Genomic DNA, 27,306 nt, shown 5'->3' on the forward strand with positions numbered 1-27,306 from the left:
AGGAGTGGAACTTGTTGAAAGATTAATTACTGCTTAAAAGTGAAGTTATAAAACTGATTAAAAATAATAGGACAATTACTTTTTTTGTATAAAAACTATTCCAATTAACTAATTCAAGAATAGGAAATTCAATTTTAAAATTCATTCAAAATGTTATTTTTGTATGATATTGATTGCATTATTAAATAAATGTGATTGGGAGAATTTATTGAACTATTGTGAAATGGAAAATAGAAAACATCATTTGTACTAATTCCAATATTTTAATTTTATTAATTCTTCCTATGTATATTCCAATGTACTAATTACTTTTTCCGATATAAATGTATATTTCACTGACATAGAATGAAAATAGGTATTATATAGAGTCTCCATACAATATATAGAATGTCTGAAATCTTTTCAATTAACTATGCAAAGAGTAATCATTCCTCACATTTCCAATGCAATGCTAAATGAGAAATCAGCAAAGCCCAAAATATAATGTTTGAAATTTGTTCAATTAATTTGGGAAAGAATAGTCGACACATTTCCAATGCAATGCTAAATGAGAAAGCAACAAAGCCCAAAATATAATGTCTGAAATTTGTTCAATTAATTTGGGAAAGAATAGTCAACACATTTCCAATGCAATGCTAAATGAGAAAGCAGCAAAGCCCAAAATAGAATGTCTGAAATTTGTTCAATTAATTTGGGAAAGAATAGTCAACACATTTCCAATGCAATGCTAAATGAGAAAGCAGCAAAGCCCAAAATAGAATGTCTGAAATTTGTTCAATTAATTTGGGAAAGAATAGTCAACACATTTCCAATGCAATGCTAAATGAGAAAGCAGCAAAGCCCAAAATAGAATGTCTGAAATTTGTTCAATTAATTTGGGAAAGAATAGTCAACACATTTCCAATGCAATGCTAAATGAGAAAGCAACAAAGCCCAAAATATAATGTCTGAAATTTGTTCAATTAATTTGGGAAAGAATAGTCAACACATTTCCAATGCAATGCTAAATGAGAAAGCAGCAAAGCCCAAAATAGAATGTCTGAAATTTGTTCAATTAATTTGGGAAAGAATAGTCAACACATTTCCAATGCAATGCTAAATGAGAAAGCAGCAAAGCCCAAAATAGAATGTCTGAAATTTGTTCAATTAATTTGGGAAAGAATAGTCAACACATTTCCAATGCAATGCTAAATGAGAAAGCAGCAAAGCCCAAAATAGAATGTCTGAAATTTATTCAATTAACTTGGCAAATAATAATCATTCACACATTTCCAATGCAATGCTAAATGAGAATTCAACAAAGCCCAAAACTTTACCAGTAATGTCTGTTCAAAAGCCATGTGTCAAAGCTTGGGAATTTTGCAGGACCATAGCAAAACGATTGTGGAGCAGGGGAGCAGGCTATCTTCCTAGGACTACTCTTTAAAAACGGGAAACAAAATTAAACTTCCAATTTTACGAGTGAACGTTATGAGTGCATTAGTTAGGGAAAAAAACAGGTTCATACCTGAAAAAAAAACTGTTTACAATTCGGTCAAAAATATTAGCGAGAAATTTCCAACTCTGATTCAGTCGTAATTTTACGAATTTTTTTTAACAATTGCACTGAAAGGAGAAAGTTATGAAATACATTTTACAAAATTAAAATAAATTATAATTTTTCGAGATCTTTAATGAGTAAAGGAATATATCAGCATTACTTATTGAGTATAAATTAATTCTAATCGATTGCTACATAATTATCAGGCTTTTTAAACAATATTATCAGGTGTTGTTGAACAAAGTTTATTATGAAAAAAGGAAGCATAAAGATTCAACAATAAAATTTTTAAGTGATTAATCCGGAGAGCAGTCACCATCTACTTCAATAAATGCTTCAATAATCTGCTAAAAGTGCCTTGTCGTCGAAATGAGATGGTCGATCTCTTCCTGGCTTATCTTCCAAGCTAATGTCGCCAAATTTGAAACGATCAAACCATTCTCAGCATCGACTTTCGCTGATTGTGCCTTCACTGTTAACTCGTTGAAATCGCGAAATGACTGCGCTGTTTTCCATCCTTTCTCAAAGTGATACATCATAATATGACGAATGAGTATGATTATCGACACGTATTTTTATAATCTAAAAGTAGAAGATTATCTTCATTCATAAATTTATAAAATATTGTGATTTTTTATTAAAATATAGCACATCAAAGAAACGCCTGATCATTTTGCACCAACCCAATATAAGATTTTAATGATATTGCCACAGATTTTGCTGATTAAAAAAAAAGAAAAAATTTTAACATTATGTTTGTTTATTAAAAATAAAGTTTCTCTAAGCAAATCAATAATTTTTTACTTTCAGATTTATTCAATCTATGTAAGGAATAAATGTATTTTATGTATGTTAAGGAAGGGAAGTAAGTATGTTGCAAGTTCCTCAGAAAGGGTAAGCACCACCAACTGATATTCGATAAGTATTTGAAATTGTGGCTTCAATTTTGTATTTTTGTCTTTATTGGAAAGTGACGAAACAATTTTCTGTGAATTTTCTCAATAGAGATTCAAGCTCATAATATGTTGAATAAAAAGTAAACAAAGATTTCTTCTGCAATCTGTCCAAAAAAATTACGGCTCTTTTATTTTCTTGGGAAAACAGTATAGTTCTTTCCATAGAGTTACTAATACGTGACAATGATAAATATTCATAAAATTAATACAATTAAATTATTATAATTTAGTTTTATTATAATTCAAAATACCAAATATTCTTTACAATGCTGGTTTTTTATACATTGTAGAAATTGCTTTTATATTGAATAACTATCACGCATGTAATGTGGTAAATTAACTCCACGAGAAGGCTCTCTGCGTTATTCCGGTAATAGCCAGCAGTCGGAGGGCAGAGTTCAGAGTTTACTAGACGAGGGAAGAGAACGGACGTCCGCCGAGAAGGGTGCGACTGGAAATCGAGAAGGCATGATACTCTGAAAAAGGGCCGAAACTGGAATTCTTGCGTTGAAGAATTCCTCTGCAAATGCCAGCGTAGGTGGGAAAGATCCTTTAAACAACATCAACTGTCCATCTTCATGTAATATAAATTCCTTCTTCATCATCTGATTCTCACTTGTAAAAATCATCATAATCATCCTTTGTTAATCAAGAATAAAAAGATTAAGCAAATCCAAGTGGACTGATGCATTAAAACCCATCACACCCACAGTAATTATTAACACAAATCATAATTTCATAACTCAAATAATTTAATACGAATGATAATCTCGTAAATAATCTGCATTTTCGTAAAAAATCTATTAAATGATAATAGTATGAGTTAAGAAATGTTTAAGACTATCTTTATTAAGTATTAAGAAATACCAAGAAAATAATGGCCAGTCATTCAAGCACTCAAAATTAATGATGGAATTTTACTTATGCATTAATTAATGTCATGGTTTAATTATTTGTAGTATTAATTGTGATTACGGGAAATATACAAAATATATTTCTATTGGACTGTTTCTGTTTATGCAGTTGAAATCAATGTTCATTTCTAAATTTAGTTAGGAAATAAAACTTTAAATATTATACTTTAAATATACTTTAAAAATTATATTATTATTATGTACTTCTTTAATTGGATTAGCATTTAATTACATGACAAACTCTATTTTTTTTAATGCTTAGATTAATAGTATGAATGGAATTTGAAAAAAAGACTGTTTTGAGAACTTTTAATTTTGAATAAATTTTACTTTTAATTTGAAACATCATTTTTATCGAGTTTGTAGCATTTATAGTGGTCAGTTCAACATATAAATACAACAATAAAAACCAAAAAAATGTAGATTATGTAGAAATAAATTAAAGATATAAGACACCCAATAAAGTTATAATGGTAAATAATAGGTCAAGGAGAAACATTTTCTTTGCTTTCCAAAAGTAAATAATTGGCATAAAAATAACAAATTAAACGTTGCTTATCTGTCACAAAAAATTGTTGGAAAATGTTAACGCTTATAAAAAGCTTAGATACATAATTATCCTTAAAAGCTTACAAAACCCGATATTTTGCTTGTAACTTTGGACTTTCTCTTCAAACAAATCTTGCTTAAAAATCTTTTCGAGCTACTAAACTTTGTTTCGTACGCTTGCTTTAACACAGCTTATCAGTTGGAAGGAAAGAAGCTTAAGTCAGAAGAATCTTTGCGTATCGATTTCATTCCTAAACTTAATTTTGCAAAGAACGGCTCCGCTGTAAAAAGCCAATTATGCAAATGGGCGTCGTGTGTGATTTGATTGAGAACATTAGAGCCGGAAAGTAACTCTATGAGTTCGAAGATGCCCCTGAGTTAAATCTAATGTTCTTTTATCGAATAAGAATTTTCCACGTCGCCTACGAATCATTCTTCCCAAAGAATTTTCTACCTAATTTTAACGCACTATGTTTACTTTAACACGGAATGCATTTTATGGAAAGAGATTAGCATTCTGTAAGACTAATTGGTGAAGCAGAACGAACGTACTCAAGTAAATGATGCAAAGAGAGTTAAAAAATGGATAGTTTTCTTTTCTCCCAAGTTTCTTTTAGTTTTCGACTTGGCAATTTTTCTTCTTCTTCTTCTTTTAAAGTTATGGAAAGAGTGTTTTACGCCATTTTAGGTTTGCAGTTTTCGTTTTTGAGCCATGAAAGTAATTACATCTGACATTTCGCAGCTTTCCCATAAGCTAAATTGCTGGGGTCTGTTTTCTTTTTTCAGTAATAAGGGCTTCTTAAAAATGTGGAGTAATTTCCCGAATGGGTAGTGTAGCAATGATTGGGAGGTTATGTAGAAAAAAAATTGACTGCCAAATAAATATTATTATACAAGCGTAAATACATCTTTCAAACAGGGCCTTGAAAATTATTTTACGCATTTATTGTAGAAGAAGTTGAGTGCAAAATTATGACATTCTTTGAAAACAGCTGGTTAGCAAATGAATGATGGGCGTAGATTAGTGTAAATAGTAATAAAAAATAATATGCTCTTTTTAAATTTTAATCTGTTTCTCGCAGTGCCGAGGACGAATAATGGAAAGATTAATTATTGTGATCATTACAAGATTCGAACCATATTTCGCTACTTCTCAAGTTTATCCCCGAAATCGAAGATTAATCCACATTTATGAGTTTTGATACATTTTATTCAGCCAAGAATTAAAAAAAAATATGTATGGATAAAAGGCTTGAAATTACAAAAGTTGTATAAAACCAAGTTCCCACTGAAAAAAATTTAACACAAAAATACACACAAATGTAAGATATAAAAATATGCATATCCAAGACATAAAAGTATACTTAAAAACAACTTTAAAAGAATGTATGAAAAAAAGAAAAAGATTTTTATAACGACAAGAAACAAACATACATATATAAACGTAATATAATATGAAAAAAATATATAAAAATCCCTGCAAAAGAAATGCATGACATACTGAAATATTAAAAGGCAAAAGTATAAGCAGAAACAATTAAAGTGCTAGGCATTTTTTTTAAAACAAAAATATGGTGCATTAATTGAAGAGGATTTAGATGTCCGACTATTGGTATGTAAATTCTTTATCTGTTCTTAATGTCTACGAATGACCCCGTTTCAGCTAATGTTACCAAATCTGGCACATATAAACTTCGGAGTGTCCAAATGTTCACCTTGGAGCGACTTTTTTTTTATTTTTATTAATTAAGAACTAAGCATTTTTTTTTTTTTCGTTTTACAATATTAATTCTAAAAATATTTCTGCGTAAAAATAATTTTTTATAATATTTTAAAATTTAAAAAATTATGTTTTCAGTACAATTTTTTATTTTTAACCTTTTTTTTTTTTTTTTCTAAAAAATATGCTTTAAGTATATTTTTAACATAAATGTAAAATATTTGCTGAATCTTAATGAATATTAAATGTTTTACGAAGAATACTGAAAAAAAACAACATATGAATCCTGAAAGTACATCAAAGATATTGATAAAAGCAGCTATCGATATTTCCTGTCTTTTGCTTTTTTTTATATCCGAATTGTTATCCATATTATTAAAAAAAATGAAACGTACAAAATATTAAAATTAAACTTCTGAACTTAATATAAATCATTATTGGCAAAATGGATTTCAGGAAAGCCAGCATTATATGTTCTTAATGTTGAGAAGATTCTTTACTTAAATTGTTTTAGGTTAGATATTAGATTTCTTTTTAAAAATAATTCAATACATTCATTTTTATGATTTTTGTTGGAACTGACAGAAAATAAGAGAATTATTGCATTGTGAAATGAACAAAACGATGAGAATTGAAGTGGAATTTAAAAATATTTTGCTATATGAATGTTAAACCTTAAAAATATTTTGCTGAAGAAGTCATTAAGACCTAAGGCAAATAAAATATTTAATTAAAAATTTTAGCGAACCAACTGGTTGTCAAAATTCACTAATGAAGAATAAGTTAATGACTTTTAGCTACTAAAATGTAATTTCTATCACTATTCTTATCGAAATTAACTGACATTTAGAATTTTATTTTCTTATATACTTAAGGAATATAAAAATGCGTGTGCTACGCATTACTCGATCAAATGAACGTATTTAAGAATTAATTCAAACTTGTTTATTTTGCTGAAAATCTAAAAAAAAAAGTGGACCACTTAGGACTCAACCAAACCAAATTTACAGCACATAAGGAATTAAGGCACAGAAATTAAGCATCATAAAGTCATAATTTAATGCCCCTAAATACAATTTTCGTATGTATTATAACATTTAAATTAAAAAAAATACCTTAACTATTCTAAATAATAATATAAACAATAAAAGCTTTCATTGCGGATTTCGAAGTAAACCTCTAAATCTCACACACACACGAAGAAAAACCCGATAAGACAACAATAATAATAATAAAAAGTTAAGATCTATAAAAAAAATTTCACACACAATTAAAATGCATTAAAATACTCCTCCAAGGAGACCTGAATCTGTTGTTAAATGAGTCCATAGCTTCGATTGATTCAGCCCCAGATGGAGCGGGATGACGACTTGTTAAAAGGAGTAAAGGATGCAAAAGTCCCTAGTAAGTTACATATATAGATGACAGAAACGTCGGCCACAGAGAACATTTTCCATCGGTACACCAGGTCGGTCTTCAATTGTGATGACCACATAGCCCCGAAATTCAACGTCAGGCTGGAAAGCTGAACTTCCTTGACGTTGGAGAATTATGAGATCTCGTGCACCAGTATCACGTTCTCGCCATAGTAGGAGATCTTCCGGCGATGTGCCCTGGCAAGCTAGAGTATCAATAACAAAAATCTTATTGTCTTTTATGGCGACAATGTCCGGTTTTCTCTTTCCAGAAGGAGTATCAAAGATTGGTTCCTGGTGGACCGTGTACTTGCGTCGTTCGAGGGCTCTCACAAGATAGTTGTTTACAGCATTGTGTCTGGTAATTCGATTTTTGTGAGTTCTGGGGCAGGCCTGAGAGATGTGGTTTAATGTGTTTTTTTTTTTTGTTGCAGCCTGCCCTGCATAATTTATCTTTTAGTGGTCTGCTCCAAACACATCTTGAAGCCGTAGGCAGGCAGTTGATTCTAGGTTTTAACATGTTAATGTAGTCCCTTCGGAACAAAAATCTATTATGTGATTGGACCCAGTCGTGTTGACGGGGTACTAAGCAATTGCTACAAAGTGGCGCTCCATCAACCGATTGATAAAGTTTGTTGGAAAAGTAAGAGGCTGTGTCTGATGAGATAAAGACACTCCTCACTCGGTCATGTAACCGCTCCAAATCGCCCTCGGAAACACCCCACCCATAAGACAGTCACGGGACAAGACCGTTCCAAGCCGACCAAATCTCGAGAGCCGCCAAGAGGGAACTATAACCTAGAAACAAGGCACACTAAGCCTACCAACGCAACAAACGAATAAAGGTAGGCATTAGGGCAGTCACCAGGGTCAAGATCTCCCTGACGAATGCGCGTAAACAGGAGTTTGGAGTCTCCCGGCACGTACGGAGCTCAAAACCAATTGTTGAAAGAGCTTTGGTGTTAGGTTGTTCTTTAATATCCATAGTTTCTGTAGGAGCTTTATTTGGGTTTCCTTTAAAATTTTCAAATAGTTGGAGAAGGTTGGAGAGACACCCGCTTCCAAAAGCCCTTTCGCCGAGAAATAGACACCTATGTATTTATTTGAATTTGTCTTGAAGTTTTATACCCGAAAGGAAAGAGCCCGAAATGCTTAAAAAGTCTTATCCTATTTTAATTCTTTTATTTTTAGAATCAGTTAAAATTGAAATAGCAAAAGATTTGGTGCTATTGATTTGTAAATTTAGAGAGGCAAACAACTTAACTGAACGGTCCAATATGTGTTGCAGCCCAGGAGCAGTAGACGAGAAAAGTGTCAGATCATCAGTAGGCAGCTATTGTAATTTTGTTTTCATCTATTTCCGATCCCACAGACTCCTCTTTGATGTTTTTGATGATATCATCCATCACCGAATTAAAAGTAAAGTTGGAAACGTGTCGCCCTGGCGCACGCCGTAATTTTGGCGGAAAAAGTGGCCAACGTAGGGAACGAAGCTGGTGTTAATATTCGAATAAAAAGCTTTGATTAAAGCAATAAAATTTGGGTCTAGTTGTCGATCTGCGAGTGCCTGTAAGATTGCCTATTGCCGAATGGAATCAAATGCCTTTTCGAATGTCTCGAATGGCGATATAAGTCCGCTTTATTCTCTCCAAGGCAATACGAAGGATGGAATCAAGGAGAAAGCTGCTTGTCACACTCAATAAACCCTAGCTGTTCATCTTGGAAAGATATTTTTTCGTCAATATTCTAGAGAACAAGCGCACAAGGATCGGTGTGAGGGATATAGGTCTAAAGTCGCCAGGATCAGAGGCATCAGATTTCTTCGGTATAAATACTGTCCTGGATCGGTAAGTCTCCTGTAAAATAAGAAGATATTTATTACTTTCACCAGGTCCAGACACGGCAAAGTCTTGATATCTTTGGTCATGACACCGGCTCGACCTGGAGAAGTACCGTTCTTGGGCATCGCCTTTTCAAGCTCTTCAATCACGACAGGAGTCAAAAAGTCGATGGTTAATATGTCAGGTTTACCAGGGGTCTAAGCAGGAGTTAATGCCGGTGTCTCGGTTGTTAGAAACATTACTGTCTCCCAATCGGATAGGAAGTTATAATCAAAGAGGTCTCCCAATGCTGGATCTATTGGGTTAAGCAAACCTTTGGCGAATCGAGAGGGATTTCTCCGAAACTCCCTAAGCGCCTTGGAGTATTCGATTCTTCAAACTGTCGATTGGAGATGTCACCTTTCGGAGGCTCTTTCTCTTCAAGTCAGATCGAGATTTTTTTTAATTCAGACCTATCAGGGATCATAAAGGCTAATGCCAGAGATATTTTGTAAAATAGAGTGTCTTTATCTGGGTTTACTTTGAATTCGTCCCATCCAATCCTTAATTCCTCCGAAATCTCTGACGAGGAGTCAAGGTCGAAAAGTTGATATACGAAATCTTATATTTGACTCACCTTCGGTGAAGGCCAGAAATGTTGGAGAAGCTTCTTCTAAAGAGTCGTCCTGGAGAACGTCTATTCCAGACTGGAACAGTGATCGGCTCGACAGGGAATTGGATATTGATACTTCGGAGCCGGCATGATTCAAGGAGATTTCTTTAATTTCTTCAACTTCGGCTAAGATTGCCGGCACCAAAGAGGAATCACATGGGCTTCCACATTCTGGAATATAAAGGCTGTGGTTCTCACTAGAGGATTATGTTGATGATGGAGGGGGGGGGGTCACTTAATGTCGTAGCCCTTGAGAATGGAGTGGAAATCGTACCCAGATGTTGTCTGGACGAGACCTCAGTCCTCCCTTCGACTTCTTGCTGTTGGTCCAGTTTTAGTAGGTAAATCTTCAAAGTTGATCCGACCAGTCCGTTGTGCAGCACCTGAAGATTCCAAATCGATGACGGAAGGTCTCCCGAGGACCTCAGAGCGGCGGTAGAAGTGGTGGTGCTTTATGAGTATCTCTTCCAGGAAATCCCGATAAAGTCTTGACTTTCTCTGGGATTTAATAGATTGGTGAGTTCTGCATGGTGTTGTAGATTGATATCCTGTGTAGGCCCCGAGAAGATGAGGTCAGCTTCCTTGAGAGCAAGGAGAGTTAATTCCTCTAAGAATCATCGGGTTTTTATTCTGGGAATCTCGATATCTTCATTGTATTCTTGGGGATGGATCCTTGGTTTATGGATCCCCAGTCCTCTTTTTGAGCCAAACATTGGTCAGCAGTAAAGGAAGAGGAAGTCCCCAGCAGCAGCCATGGCGACGAAGGTTTCTCAGGCTCTTCAATCCCAACAGCGGAGGTAGTCAGGAAAATAGTAAGGCACACTAGAGAGTCAAAAGAGTTAAAATAAGCCGAACTGTCGAGACCGCAGGGCCAAGGTCGGACCGCAGGGCCAACTTTAGAGAGGCCGAAGCCGTTGCCCAGGGGGCACAACGGGGAGGTAACGCCACGTCCTGCCACAGAGAGAAACTAGAGTGTCCTCGTCAGCAAAAACTAACTCTGCTTGTATTGCGCATCACCTGGGCATAGTTAACACAAATAGGCCTTCTTTAAGCCTCGACCTTAAATCTGAAATTTTTTTTTAATGGAGGAAGAAGCAAATCTTTAATGATAATTAAAGTAATAAATTTCATTTTGTATATGTAGCTAATCATTTGAAAAATAATTTTTATTGCCAGATCTTTTCATGTATATTTTTGTTTATAATACAAGAATTTCTTGAAAAGTAAGTATTTCTCAGAAATCCCCACATCCAATAAATGAAGAAAATTTGTTGTGTACATTATTTAAGTACCCTTCTCCCCCAAGAAGCACACCAAATTCAAAAAAAAAATAAAATTAATAAGCATTTAAATTAATTATCGATCTTAAAAGATCAGCTGTAAAGTATATTGGAAATTCCGATTCATATGTTCTGATTGAATTTTAGCTGTGGCCTTTAACTCGTGCGTTATGAGACCATTGTCAGTCCCAGATCACTTAGAGAGCGAACAAACCCTCCCCTTATTGTTCTCTTAATCCATTAGTCTTTAGTTATTGGAAGACAAGTCAAAACACATACTCAGCTTAAAACGGACAACGATTAAATTCCGACTCATTCGCTTACAATGGACGAGCAATTAGTCCAGTGCCGCATTCCGTTTCGTCATCCGTTTTGCAAAGATGCTTAGCGCTGCAGCTTCTGTTAGGATTAGCAAGACGGGTCAGCAAAGTAAAGACTATGCGTCTTTGCATAGATTAGCCTTTTTGGGCTTGAATCTTATTTTCACCGAGAATATTAAGAATGGCTTTGAAGAGAAGAATGTTTACGATAAATAATAGTATCTAGGTGAGAAAAATAGTAGAATAATAAGAGAAAAGTAGTAGAATAAATAGTAGAATAGCAGAATAAAGAAAAATAGTAGAATAGCAGAATAAAGAAAAATAGTAGAATAATAAGAGAAAAATAGTAGTAGTAATAGGTGAAAATAGGGAATAATTTAGGAATTTAATTTTTATTTCCTCTTTTTCAATAAGAAAAGAGTTTTAAATACGTTTTCAGGAAGATCAAGGTATTTGCTTTAATCTTTTCCATTTACATAAATTCATTTACTTGTTTTATCTAATTTTTGATAAAAACAGAAACCACTAATTTTCTCGAGTCGCAAACTTTGATCCTTGTTTTGTGCGAGAAAAAATTATTTTATTTATATTAAATAAGCATACTAATTGACAAAAAAAAAAGAATTTTTCTAAGAAAATTGAAAATAATTCCCAGCGCTGAATATGTAAATTAATTTTTTTTAAGTTGTTAGATATGGATACTCATTTTCTTCTTTTTAATCCCCTTTCTTCTGAAGTAGAATCTACCTTTAGGTAAGCTGCCAAAATTGCGCATGCGTCATATGCAAGACGTTTACGTCACACGTCTGTTGTTTTGTAAATAAATATTCTTGATGTTTTGCAACATTTACAACATAAATCTCCAACATTGGGTCTAAAAGAAGATAACAATAAAAAAAAGAATCACGCTTGTCAGATTTATTTCAATGACTGATAGATGATATGACGCCGTATTCTTAATACTAGAGATAGTCATACATCAATTCAAAACAATAAAGGAAATTTGAAATATCTAATTAAATATTCTCATAATAAGATTTAGAAAGGAAGTGCAGGGTTTAAAAATGAGAAATTTTAGTGATCTTTGTTGATTATAAGTATATATGAATACAATATAACATATAAGGAATGATTTTTATTAAAATGCTAGGAAATGTATTTAGTAAGTAATTAGTATTCTTTATAATGAAATGAAAGTTATTTCTTTTCATGCGAAATCATTCACAATGCCCAAGCTTCATTCATAGATACATAAAGGAAGCCATTAAATGGTAATATGATTGCTGGCAGCTTTCTATGCATCTTTATATTTCACTTCAAAGTAAAGAAATATGTATGGCATTACTGATTGTATGGCTTCTTTTCAAGACTACATGAAGTTTTTGGTGAATCGTTCTGCAAACCTCTGACATAAGTAAATAAAGGGTTTATCTGCAATTATTGGCTCACTTTATAAAAAAATATATTCAACAAATTAGAAAGCAAGAAAAATGTCCTGTTTTATGCCTTGTACTTTGGAACCATCAGAAGTATCGTCTCCAAAATTTCTGCCAAATTTTCTTTTCTAGAATAGGTGATTTTCGTGCTGAAGTTACTGTTCCAACTCTATTTGTTTTGTTTTTTGTTTGTTTATTTTGTTATGGAGAATACACACTTTTGTTAATTAGCTTTTCGCTCTGCTTTGTCTATTAAATTCAAATTTTGCAAACAATTTTAAGCTATCATGCCATGAGCAAGAGACTGGAAAATTTAAACATTTTACAAAACTGGATAATAATGCAGTACTAATTCGTTTCAATGCTTATATCTTTACGTGTTCGTTTCAAATATTGCAATCAATTAAAAGTTCTACTACTGACAGATACCGCTATACAAAGTTTAAAGATAGTTTAAAATCGATTGTAAAATTAGAGAAACACAAGCCTAAAAAGCGAAAAATAATTTTCAAATCAACATTAATATACCATGAATTTAAAACGCATTAAAAACATGAAATAATTTATCCTACCTCTAAACAGATTGTCTTGAAAATTTGTATTTTAAATCGATTGCGTTTAAAAAAAGCAGATCAAGATGCAATATAAAATTACTTAGCTTGTGCAATGAAACAAATCTGAAAGTGAATGATTTGGGATCCTAAATCATCATAAAAAGCAAGAAAAAGAGAAAATGCTTGTAATAATACCGTTTCTATTTTATCATTAACTCGATTTCAATTCTTAATAACTTAGCCTTTGAATTTCAACTCATTAATAATGTACGTGAGAGGAACGCAATTTAAACACTGTAAAGAATGTAAATGGCAATGTTCTGAATGCTTTAGATAATTATATCTTTTAATGTAATGAACCGTAACAGTTAAAAAATACTTAACTTGAAAGAACGCTTAACAGATAAGAATACTTAAACTTCAGTAAACTTCAGCAATCAAAAAAATTCTATGCATTTTCCCTGATAAAATTTTGTCAATAAATATTATAAAACAGTAATTCTAATATAAAAGAAAAATCCACTGTTTTAACATATGTTATACAATAATTTAATTTAAAACAAAATTCTTTACTATAGCATTTTTTATTAATAATTATTAAACGAAACGGAAATAATAGTTATAATTTAACAAACATTTTTTTTAGAAATGGGAAAGTTCTATATCGGTTCCAAATTGAATTTCTTAGAAAAAGTATATCTTAATGAATTTTAATTAAAAAAAATAATGACTCAAGTACAAAGAAGAATACATACTTGAAAAAAAAAATGTTTTTCAGTTATTGCAGATGATTTGGATTTTAATCTATACTTATATAAAGCTCAATGTGTGTGTGTGTGTGTGTGTGTGTGTGTGTGTGTGTTGTGTGTTGGCGCTCTACAGAAACGCCCATTTGACCAGCAGCTACCAAATTTGGTGCGAGTATACCTTGGTGGTCGGGAATGTGCACCTGCGGTCCCTTTTTTTGAAATTTTAATTAGAGTTTTTATTATTAATTAAAAACTAACTTTCCCTCCCAAAAAAATCTTCATTTACCCACCGTCAAATGAGCAAGTCTTCAGTTTTTTTTCCCCACGCTTATGAGGCTTAGGCTTAACATTTTTCGGCCGATTATTTCAAACGATTCTGTTTATTTTCTTAATGTTTGAGGCATTTAAAATTAAACGTTGTTAATAAATGGATCTTTCAGATTCATTCTGAAGTATTTTTGAATTAAAATAAAACAGAATAAAGGAAATTAAAAATGTCTAATCTGCATAGCGTTACCCCAACTGGCGTAGAAAAATTCACGCATTTGCGTTACCATAACTGGCGTTGAAAATTCATGCATGCGCATTGTGTTCTGATTGTTTACATCTATTTTCAACGGAAGCGGACTTGATTTAAATTATTTAGTTGTATGCTTTTGTAATTAAATTTTATTTATGTTAGTTTAAGTTCATCATTTTTTAAGTAATTTTTTTTCCGGTTTTCGACCGATTATTTTAAATGATTCTGTTTATTTTCTTAGTGTTTGATGCATTTAAAATTAAACATTGTTAATTAATAGAACTGCTGATGATGAATCTGGAAAAATTTTGTTGACAAATTCTTGAGATATTACCTAAATTAAGAAAGATATTCTTTAGTGCCCATAAGGTTTAAATGCTAAGTGATTCTGTTTTCAGTAATCATATTACAAAAAAATGCTTTATTTCAGTAAAAAATATTATTATATTAATTGCAGATTAATCATTTCCACTTAAATTTAAAACATATATTCTACGGAAGCTAACAGAAAATTAGAGAGATACAGATTACGTTATGACTGAAGGCCTTTATAATATTATGAGTGAATTGAAATTTGAAAATATTTTAATGAAGAAGCAATTAAAGTAGGAATTGCATGAAATATTCAATTATTAAAATTTTAACAAACATTAAGATTGGCGAACCGGCTGATCACCAAAGACGGCTAGTTGGTAATAATTAGCTCTTGAGTAGCAAAACAATTTAGAATAAGAACTATTTTTATTATAAATAATATCTCAATAAGAAATTCTCGAAGATAAAGATTTTTAAAAATGCTTAAGAATCTAATTTTCTATCATTTCATATCCTCATATAGGTCCCATTTTTTCAGCTAAATTTGATTGGATTAATGCCCGGCTCGGCAAAATTACATACAGTTTATATTCGGATGGGCCTCGTAATTTGCAGCTGAAGTCACGCGCCAAAATTGACATCTAAATGTCCTCCCCCTCCCCCACTTTCTGAACTTCCACTTCTCATGAGCGTTAAAACATGTGAATTCAAATTGTAACTTTAACGTGCATTAAACCAACATATAGGGCGAAATTTTGAGAAGAATCGAGTGTTGAATAAACACTTCCAATTTCGAATCTTAGTTATTCCACTATTAATTTTCAACTTACGAATGTAGTTTAAAAACTTTCGAAATTGATTTATAATCTATGCAAATTTCATTAAATTTGAAAGTATTCCTTTTAAAAGCAATTTTCAACGTTTTTACTTAACTTTACATGTTTCATACATGTCAAGTCGAAATTTCTAATTTATTCCTTCCTAATAACTTAATTGTTTGAATATTTCTTCTGTTATAGTATCCTAATGACAGTATAAAATTTTCATAATTTTTAAAGCTCATGACTATCATTTGTTATATCAATTTAATTAAAAAACAATTTATAAATGTGGAACAACTAGAAAGAAAGTTTTTTAGAACTGTTAATTTTTAGATTGCGTAATATTTGTATTCATCAATTCTAAAATATGTTAAAAACTAAAAAGTAACAAAGAATAAATATAAAAAGTCAATAAAAAAAATTAATTAGCAAAGATTTTTTTTATTGAAATCAAGCAATATTATAAAAAAATTAAGATGCAACATGATAATAAAAAGAAAATCTTGAATTTTCATTTAAAGTTAAGACATACATAAATGTAACTAAGATTATATTTTATTTAAAGTATTTCTGTCGGAAAATCCAGTTTTGATTTACACCCATGTTTAGATAGATAAATAATTCATAGCAGGAAATTAAGAATTTTATAAGAGGATCATAATTTAAATATTTATTCATAAAATAAGAGAAAAATTAATGCAACCTAAAACATTTGATACTCCCGTACAATATTATATATATATATATATATATATATATATATATATATATATATATGGATTATGAGCTAAATAGAATGTCTATTCTTAGAAATCTAGGATAATAAAAGAAATCAAGTTTCTTCAAAACGAAATTGTTCGAATAGTTTAGAAATTTAATGTCAGCTTAAAATCTGCCAATTTATTTATTACAGAGGAGAGTAAATGGTACATAACAGAGTTAGCTCAGATAAAGCCTAAATGTTCATTGAATCATTAGAAATAAGTTACTAGATATTCATTGAAGCTTAAAACATATTATGAATGCAAATGATTAAAATTTCAATCTACTTTGAATATTTCTGTTTAGAAACTCATAATTTTACAAGTTTATCTGTCATCCATATTTTTCATAAAAACTACTTAAGGCAAATATTAAGAATATAAAAATAACGTAAATATAATATTTGCTTTTAGACTAAATATTTTGTTATTCCGAACAAAAATATTAATATACGTAATATTATATACGTAAACATATTTTAATACTGCATATTTGATACTATATTCAAAGCATCATAAATCGGTCAGTTTTCAGCGTAAAAAGGCTGGGTATATTTTTTTATTTAAAATGTTAGTAGGCAAAGGTATTTTATTAAATGTGAATAATTAAACCAAGGAATGTATAGAATGTTAAATTTCGTAATTTTCTCAGCAATATATATTTATTGTTTCAAACAACAAAATTATATCATCATTAGAGCACTTTTCAAATTAAAAATGTATGGCCATCTCTAACAGTTTAACCCTTTAAAAAGTCATTTTTTTCAGTCATATTATGTTAAAATATTTTTAGGCTTGAAATTAGAATAAGGAAAGGGATTCCTTATTCTAATAATAAGGATAAATTTCATTTGATTAATTAATTAATTTGGTTAATTAATAATTAAGTAACAAATCAAGACACATCATTTTGTCCGAGATAAAGAACTGAAGCATCTAAGTATCTGACTTACTAAAAAAAAATTTCAGAACTTATTCCAACCAACATAATTTCATACAAAGTTTGATAAATTTGGTGGGAAGCATACTTCCCACGGTCCTAGAAAGGGTTAAATAAGTTTCCAATAAGCTAATCGAGCACGATTAAAATTTCATTATATATTAAATATCTATTCAGTGCATAATTTTTTTTGTGAATACATACATTCAGAATATCAGAAATTTACGCAAATTGCTCAACATATATGCTTTTGTAACTTCACATAATAACACTTCTTTCTAATTCATTCCATAAAGAAATTCTTTTGCTTCTGTTGGTATGAAGTTGATATTATAGAAACTCATTTTAGCCGCCCCATATGTCGTCCAAATTATCTGAACACGCTTCAAAGAGATAATAGGACTTCCCCCGTTTACAATGCATGAGATGTCACAAATAATAAACATCTTTACTTATAGCTTTATTTATTTATAAAAGAAAAACAATTTATTTGAATACTGAAGTAGAAAGTTATTAAAAATAAAACTAAATAAAGTTTTAAAAAAACTAATGATTTTATTAATTTACATTTCTTCCAAAAACAAAATGTTAGCCAATGCGTTTAAATTTATAATCGTTTTTCAAATCCGGATAACTTCTCAAAACATCATGGTAAAATAATTTCATTAATCACATAATAATGTAAACTAATAGAATAAATTTAACATTTATATGCAGTTCTCTGTTATACTAATTTCAGAAAATATCACAATTGTTTATATGCAAAAGATAATTTATTTTAAATGTTTGACACCCCATCCCAAATTTTCCAAATAAGTATATCATAAAATTGCTGACAATAAACACAAGAATGAACTCTGAAGGATATAACAGTTTATCTTTGAAATAAACTAACCGTCTTTCACGTTTTCTGGCCATTAATAAATTCCACTGTACTCTCTCAGATGCCCCTAGCCTTTACTTCGAGAAACCCTTATGTCACAATTAATGTGTTGTCGAAAATTCGGACATCTTCCGCGCAAAGAGGATGTGCTGTTGCCACTCCAATGAGAGAAATATTGCTCCCTCAAATAGAATAATTGTTTCCCGCGCTGTATGCGGAATGTGTTTTGTAATTTGTCACGCCCGAATTAACCTTTGTCCGGTCTCGCATTTGTAACGAAGCACATGGAATCGTCGTTACTTCGGAATTTCGATTAGTGTACCGGACAGAGAGAGCTACGTGCATTGGATGCGTCTCCGTCAATACAATTGCGACGGCTACAATTTAAGCAGTGCTATTGGATAAATGATGCATTTAGAATTCCCTACCTTTAAACAATTTAACGAAGTTAGGCTTGAAATATCGAAATAACAACTGAAAATTAAACGAAGTGAAATACAATTAAATTTATTCGATTCCACTACATATTTAGGGGCGTTGAATTTCAGGTTATGATCTTAAAAGTGTTCCATTTTTGAATCAATTATGTAATATAATTATATTAGTTAAGGAAGTAAAGGTTTATCTACATGTTTATCATTGAATAGTTTTATGCAACATTAAAAGAACAATTATGCAATCGTTTGTCATTTTATGGTACAAAAATGTAGGTATATAAAATTTTCTTGGCATCTATTGAAATAAGAAAAAGAAAATGGAATATAAAATGCAAACTTCGGGTGTCAATGTTATTAGCTATTTAATGGAGGATTACACATTAAATAGCTAATAATACACAATGATTTTTTATATTTTGGTTTAAAAAATTTTCCTTTATTTGGGCATCATACAGTATTGATAGTATAAAGTAAAAATATGTTTTATATTAAATATAGCTTTAATGAACAATTAATTTGTCAAATTATTGTAGAAATATTATCTTGAAAGAAAATTGCCTTACACATTTGAAACAATTCTTATCAAAAAACATTTATACTCTAAGAATTCGTATTTTTCATGATATTATTTAATAAATATTTGAATTGTTCAATCTTTAATATAAAAATAATCTACTATTGCTTCATATTTAAAATAAGTTTTTTTATTAAGTATTTATTTTAACATATATATTTCTGAACATTCATGTTGCATTTTTTATTGTAATTTGCCACGGTTGTATACTATGACACCTATCCAAGAGTTCATTGTACTGCATGCACTCACCAACTTGTTTAACCTTTTCACTACTGAGCCGGCTCAATCGGCCGAGGAATTCTATTCTGGAATGTCAGTTTCTATTTCAAAAGAGGGGTGGAGAATGTAAAGCAAGGAATCCTTACTGATAATTCATTTTACATCCTAAAACCCTCTCTGAAAAAGAAATCTGCCTGCCAGAATAGTGTTTGTACGGCCTGTTGAGCTGGAATAGTAGTAAAAGGGTTAATCTTCCAAACATAAATTAAATATTTAATGGTACAAAACTGTTCACAAACTGTATAATTAGAATTAAATTCGTGAATAAAAGTGACATATTCAAAAAAACTAATACTAACATGAACTAATTAATTAGAAGCATTCCAAAACATAGTTGAAAAATATATTAGGTTCAAAATTAAACTTTTTCTAAAAGTTTTATTTCTTTAGTTGAAATCTCCATACAGTTAGGCATGTAAATTAACAGATATAATATTCACTACTGCATTTTAAAAAAGAATTAACTCGATTTTATTACTTCTTATATTTCAGACTTGAATAACGTTTCAAAAACAGAAATAATATATTAGTAAGAAAACAAACTTAAACAAGGGTAAACAGCTTACTTCTAATCATTGTACTTGACTGTTTTAATCACTCAAAGAGGTTACAAAAAAATGTGTGTTTAAAACTTTTTTGGGCCTTGTAAATGTCTATCTTGAACTTTAATAAAACGCCAGATTCAAAACTTCAGTTAAAGTCTTCAAAACAAAGTGTTCTGGAAATTATTTATTAAAAGTTCTTTTCAATATGCTTACGAAAAATAAAGTGAAGTTCACAAAAACAGACAGTGCAATTTTTTCTCTCGTCCTTATTTCTTTTTAATGTATCTTGTTTAACATTTTATTAAAATGGTTACTTTTTTCTTCCTTAGTTTTCTGTCAAATTGTTGTTCAGCATTTTCTTTTCTTATGTAGAAAGTAAAAGGAGTTTTCAAGTTTGTATTTGAGTCGCTTTAAAAATGAAAGCTTTAAAAAAAGAAAAAAATCAAATTATTTTATGAATAGAGTTACTTTAAAAAATTCTAAACCAGACAAGTAATTAATTCCATATAATTAAAATAATTTAGTTGATGTGTTGAATTTTACAGAAATATTAAAAATAAAAAAATAACACATTGCTTTATTGATGTATTAAAGAATGAATTATAATTCTTTTAATCAAAGTTTGAAAGTTGAAATAAAAACAGTATAACTTCGAGAGGTCCTTAGAAATATACAATGCAAATCCTAAATCTAATAGTTTTTTTTTAAATTTTAAATTAATTGTTAGAATCTTTTTATTATGATATTCATAGCGGTTTAATTTTGTTACAGAATTGCATACAACTCTTTTTCATCTTTACAAAATGTAACAAAATTTAAATAAAAATGTTTAAAAAATAACAAAATCTGTATAATCATAAAATTTTAATTTGGAATGAATGATTCACACATTGAAAATAATAAATTAGAAATTTGTCGATTTTCTTTCTTTTTTTTTCTTCTCGTTTGCTTTTATAGATTATCGAGAAAAAATATTTAATTTTAAATATTAATTTAGCTTCAAATTCACTTGGATCTTCTAAGCTATTATTGCATCGCAGATTTTTATTTGTTTGTATTTTTGATTTGACAAATTTTATTCTATCCGTTTTTTAAATATTTATTAAATTTCAAATATGATTAAATTTTTTTTCTTATTATAGACAATAGGTTATACTTCCTTTTTTCAGTAAATATTCTGGATTTAATAATTCCTAGTGCACTCCAATCAAATTAATCAGTAACCAAAAATGGATACGAAATCGGGAATGTGAGATGCATGCATTATATTCTGTTCAACATTTTCTTTTCCAAGATCAGGTTCAGTGATTTCAAGCACATGTTGCATATTCATAAAATTTGTTTAAACAATTTAATTCTATATGTGATAGAAATAATGTTACATAGAAGAACAATTCCTTGAATGAAGCGAATTCGAATACAAAACTAAATGTCTTTCTCCATATTCTGCTACTGAAAGCTAGTGCAGCAAAGTTTTAAAAATGTAATTTATCACGATATCACTTTATCTCTTCTGTTGTCGAATAAAAATACTTAGCTTCATTTTTGCAAAACCCACTTCGAGAGTAGCAGATTTGCCAATATTTTCTGCTGTAAAACGACATAATCCTTCGTCCGGTAAATTTAGAGATTTGGAGCTCTAAAGCTGTCTCGATGTAGAGTTTCCTATATCCGTTGAGAAGAGTGGAAAAATACGATAGCTCTAATATTTCGTGCGACGCAATCTTGTTCCGTGACTTAACTTGACACCTTGTGTGTCAAAAGCTTAAATATTCAGCTTGACATTTTTCTTTTTCTAACGTGCTTTCACTTTCTTTTCGAAGAGCACTTAAAACCTTATGTTGCTTTGCCACAAGAAAAATACGACATGGAGTTGTTCAAACTTATTTTAAGCACCATTTTTGGATAGAAAAAAATAAATCTTAAATTTATTTATAAATCTAAAAAATATAAATATAATCTGGAAAAAAGCTGGGTTTTTTTCGACAGTGATTTTATATTGATAAAAATTAAACATATTTTACAAAAGAAATGATAATAACAGTTTAATTATCCATTAATTATTTTTACTATTTAATTTATGTTAATTACTTTAATATTATAATCTATGCATGAGAAATCTCGAAACTATCATTCCTATTATATATATTTTTATGTAAAATGAAACCAATATTAATTAAGCATGCTTTTTATCATTTTAATCGCATAAAATTGAAAATTCAGTCGCTTTCTTATGAATAATCGATATTGGTGACACGCTGGTTAACCATAAGTTGTCGTGTTTGATATTCATTAAGTGAAACATGCATAACTTTAATGCTTATAATTCTATTAAAAATCCTTACATTATGATAGGCTTTTGAGCCGTGTTATTTCATTAGTGTACACGTGTTTTATTTATGGTGTAAATAAATCTTCCTTTCAAAGTAAAGGTTTATAACATCATAGTATTATTAAAAAGGTAACTGTCCGGTTAATCCATGTCCTAATAGAACAATAATCAGCAACAAAAGAAAGAGCGTTCCAGCAACATTTTTATTTATTATCCCATTTTCCAAAAATTGTTGTTGATGGAAATGAAGAGACTGGCTTGTTTCAATCAACTGAGTTGAGTAACTTCGGAAGTTAATTAATATTTTTTCGAATCTTTTCCATTACGGCTATCATTTTTTTCTTAATCGAATTTGTCGATATGAAATGAAACTCGCAGTAAAATTTTATGGAATTCTGATAATAGAAACTAGAATTATAGGGTTTTGAAAAATGGTTCTTCCAATGTTAATTGTGTCTTATGATCCTTCAGGTAATATTTCGGGAACTATTAAATATTTTCATTTTTTTCTTTCGGTGACTAAAAAATTTGTATTTTATTAAATCCAGAAATAAATGTATAAGTAACAGAAATTTAATATTTTTTGTATGAAATTTTATACATGAATGAGGAAAAAAGTTAAATGTATCATTATAAAATTTTAACATGGGATCAAAGCTTTTGTGCTAAAATGTCGGTATTCAAAAAAAAAAAATGCACGTATGTCCCAAATAGTTTGAGATATTAAAAAAAATGCAAAAATCCCGCAGTCGAATTTAAAGCATTATTTTTTTTAATGTAGTTCTATTTCGCATTCCAAAAGGGCATTTATGGGCGATTACCTTTTCAAAACATTAGGTTTAAAAAATCCGTGGTAAATATCCTTATATTACTTTTTTTTATATATTGTCTTCCAAATCCAAGCGGAGCCAGAAGTGTTTACTATTTCAATACTTTAAGCATTCAATACGAAGCATGATTATTAAACTATTTAAAAATTGTTCCAGATGTTGGAGCAATTATTGTCTTCAATTGTTCCTTTTTAGAGAAAGATAAAATTCGCAAACTATTTTTAAGATGCTAATTTTAAAAATGAGTATTCCAAACTTTTGAGAATCGATAATTCACACTCCAAATTCCCCAAATATGTTTATCATAAACTTGCTTATAATAAACACAAAATAAACTTAAAAAGATATAATAGTTTATCTTTTGGAATAAACTAGCATTCCTTCATACATTTCGATCATTAATAAATTCCACAGCCTTCTGTTATATATCCAAGCCTTTGCTTCGAGAATGTCACAATTAATGCGATGTCGAAAATTCGGACATCTTCGGGGTAAAGAGGATGTGTTGTTGCCACTCCAATGAGAGAAATATTGCTCCCTCAAATAGAGTAACTGCTTCCTGCGCTGTATGCGAAATGTGTTTTATAATTTGTCATACCATTAACCTTTGTCCGGTCTCGCATTTGTAACGAAGCACATGGAATCGTCGTTACATCGGAATTTCTATAAATGTGCTGGACAGAGCTACGTGCATCGGATCTCCATCAATACAATTGTGACGACTATATTTTAAGCATTGTGATTGGATAAATGATGCATTTAGGATATTTCCTATCTTCAGTCAATTTAATGAAGTTACGCTCGAAAAATCAAAATTACAACCGAAAATTAAACGAAGTGATGTGCAAATTAAATTTATTCAATTTCACTACGCATTTAAGGAGTTAGAATTCCAGAAATCGTAAACCTTTAGTTGCCAGAGTTATAATTTCTGACTAATATTGCATAACGTATTTATCTGATAGTTACAAAACATTATAAGATATACTTTGTGATGCAAGTTGCAAAATGATTTTAGAATCTCTTTGCTTAAGTTTGGGAATATTTTTATCAAACATTTATTCGGCATCATTTATGTTAGAGTCATTGGTCTAGTAATTTAAGTTGGTTGGTTGTAATGAATAAAATATATAAAAAAATCAATAGTTTCTTTTTAAAGTTATAGCGGATTGGCAACAATAAAATTGAAAAAAACTTATTAATTCATTAACTTTTATTGCAGGCGGCCATATCCTTCGAATCCAGATTGGGCATCTTAACATGATTGGCTGTTCTAGTCATGTGATTCACTGACGTATTGTCCCTATGTTTCCTTATGACATAATTTCCCTTTTAATGTGTAATCATGCATTCTATTAAAAAGCACGTGCTGTTTGATATTGAAATGCAGTTGTGCCAGTAAAATTCAAATTCAAAATTGATATTGGAATATATACTTAATTATGGATTAAAAATGCGAAATTTATATATAATATTATAGGGAAAATTTCTGTAATAAAAGATCGTTGTATTAGACTTTAGCAATAGCAAAAACCCTTGAATAACTTTCATAATAATATTTCATTAGCAAATATAATTTGAAAATCTTAAAGAAATCAAAAGAAAGAAGATTTTTACTTAATTGAATGTACAACAGGCATTCAATTCTCAGTTAGATGTGAAATTTAATTACACAACTAAGGAAAATTTTTTGTCTACCTTTTACATCAATTGCCAATGAAATGTTTTTTTAATTATAGAAATAGTTGTGTATTAGATTTGTTATCAACATATATAAACTTCATAAAAAATAAATGTGCAAAATATTTCATGTAAATTATGTAGGACTTTCTGAATGTATCTTACATGCTTGATGATCTGAAAAAAAGGGCATGGAAAATTTTGTAAGAAGTTATTTTATTAATAAAGATAAGTATTAGTTAGAACTAACATATAATCCTACATCTGCTAAACTGACATGAATAGTTACAGTAACTGAAATATGTGATGAGCTGTATAACCTTCAAAATATTTGAATCGTTTACAGCTTGCAATTACTGCATTCATATTAAACATTAATCCACAAATCAATAACATTTGTAAATGATTAAAGGATACTAGTTTTTAAATGTCCACTATAATTGAATTTATAAATAACTAAAAATACTACATTATTAAGGCTTTTGTTACTGGATTTTATACATTAATAAAATATAAATATTAAAACACAATACTAGCACATTTTAAATCCCTCATATACATTCACATTTCTGTTATTCTTAAAAATAATCGAAAGTACATACAAAATATTTGAAAAAAAAACTACAATAATATTTAAGATTAATCTCAAATAACGATGCTATCTGATCGTTTTTGATTTAAAATTTGTCATACACATTCCCGTCATGCTTATAAATAATCGAAAGTACATTCAAAATATTTTCAATTCAAACAACAGTCGTATTTAAAATTAATCGAAAATAGGTTCAAACCAACCTTTCCGTTGCAATGAGTAAACGTCAATGAATCACATGACCAGAACAGCCAATCATGTTCAAGATACCCAACCTGGATTCGAAGGATATAGCTGCCTATCTTTTATTTGACCGCATAATTTTTATTTTACATTGTTAACTACATTATTATTATTTCTATTTAAATATCAGCTTAAGCGTGACTGTAATACAGATTATATTTTTACTTCCTCCAGTTTCGTTTGTATTTTGATACGCTCAATGTTTTTCGGCCTTTGATTAAAATAGGTTATTATAGTTAAAACGATGGAAATGCAATTTTCTTAAACAAGTTTTTTTCCCTCATTTGGAATTATATTTTAAGAAGCTAACGTCTATATTTAATAAGGAGATCATAAAAACCCAAAACTCAATTACTTATAAATATTGCTTCTCTTATCTATACAATATCAGTACACAAAAGTATAGCGTCTAACAGTGATTGATACATATTCCTGATATGTGTATGGTTTTATAAGATAAGCAAACAAAGTTTTGCAAGTTATATCATGTTTGCAAAATTACAGGAGGAATAAAATAAGGAATTTTCTTCATTACAGTCAATTCAAATGCAAATATGATGAACTAATTTTTTTCACACTTTTTTTTCTTTTGTAAAATTATTATTATTCATCACATTATCATTAATTATTATTATTCATCATATCATCATTAATTATTAACATTCACCATATCATCATTAATTATTAACATTCACCATATCATCATTAATTATTAACATTCACCATATCATCAATTATTGACATTCATCATATCATCATTAATTATTGACATTCATCATTAATCATTAACATTCATCATATCATCATTAATTATTAACATTCATCATATCATCATCAATTATTGACATTCATCATATCATCATTAATTATTGACATTCATCATTAATCATTAACATTCATCATATCATCATTAATTATTAAAATTCATCATATCATCATTAATTATTAACATTCATCATATCATCATCAAGAATTAATAAACCTATCTTATCTGTTGAGGATCTTTTGGTTTTTGGTTCTCGAATTCTGTTGATGAAAAATTCCCTTACCTCCATTTAATACGTTGGGTAATCTTAGTGGGTAAGTTATAGTAGTTTCGTTTTCTTTATTTATTTCATCACTCCAATTTGAGAGGCTTCTTTTCTAAAACTTGCTTAACTCAAGGTAAAACAGTAACATTTATGCAACAAAATCGCTTAAAAATCATATAAATTATTTTGAATGAACAATACTATCCAGCAAATAGAAATACATACGTCATTTTGTGTTCGTGTTTCTTTTAAAACGAAAATTGGTTCATTCCAATGTTACAGAAGCATTACCTTGAAAGAAATTGCATTATACTATTATAATAAACTTTTCTTAAAAGCAGTTGTATCCCAGTAAATATCTTTTGTAGATTCATTATTTTTCAATCAGCAACATCAAAACATATCACAATAAGAAATGAAGAATTACTTATAAAATTAAATAGCTTAGTATTAACTTATCATGATTAATATTAAGTTAAACATTCAAGGTGCATTTTACTGCTATAGGTTTTAGCTAGTTTTTGAACTATATCATTTTATGAACAATTGCCATGACCATAGTTCTGATTGTGTTTTAAACATAACTATGCAAAA

This window comes from Argiope bruennichi, chromosome 9 (assembly GCF_947563725.1).
Source record: "Argiope bruennichi chromosome 9, qqArgBrue1.1, whole genome shotgun sequence".
NCBI classification, from domain to species: domain Eukaryota; kingdom Metazoa; phylum Arthropoda; class Arachnida; order Araneae; family Araneidae; genus Argiope; species Argiope bruennichi.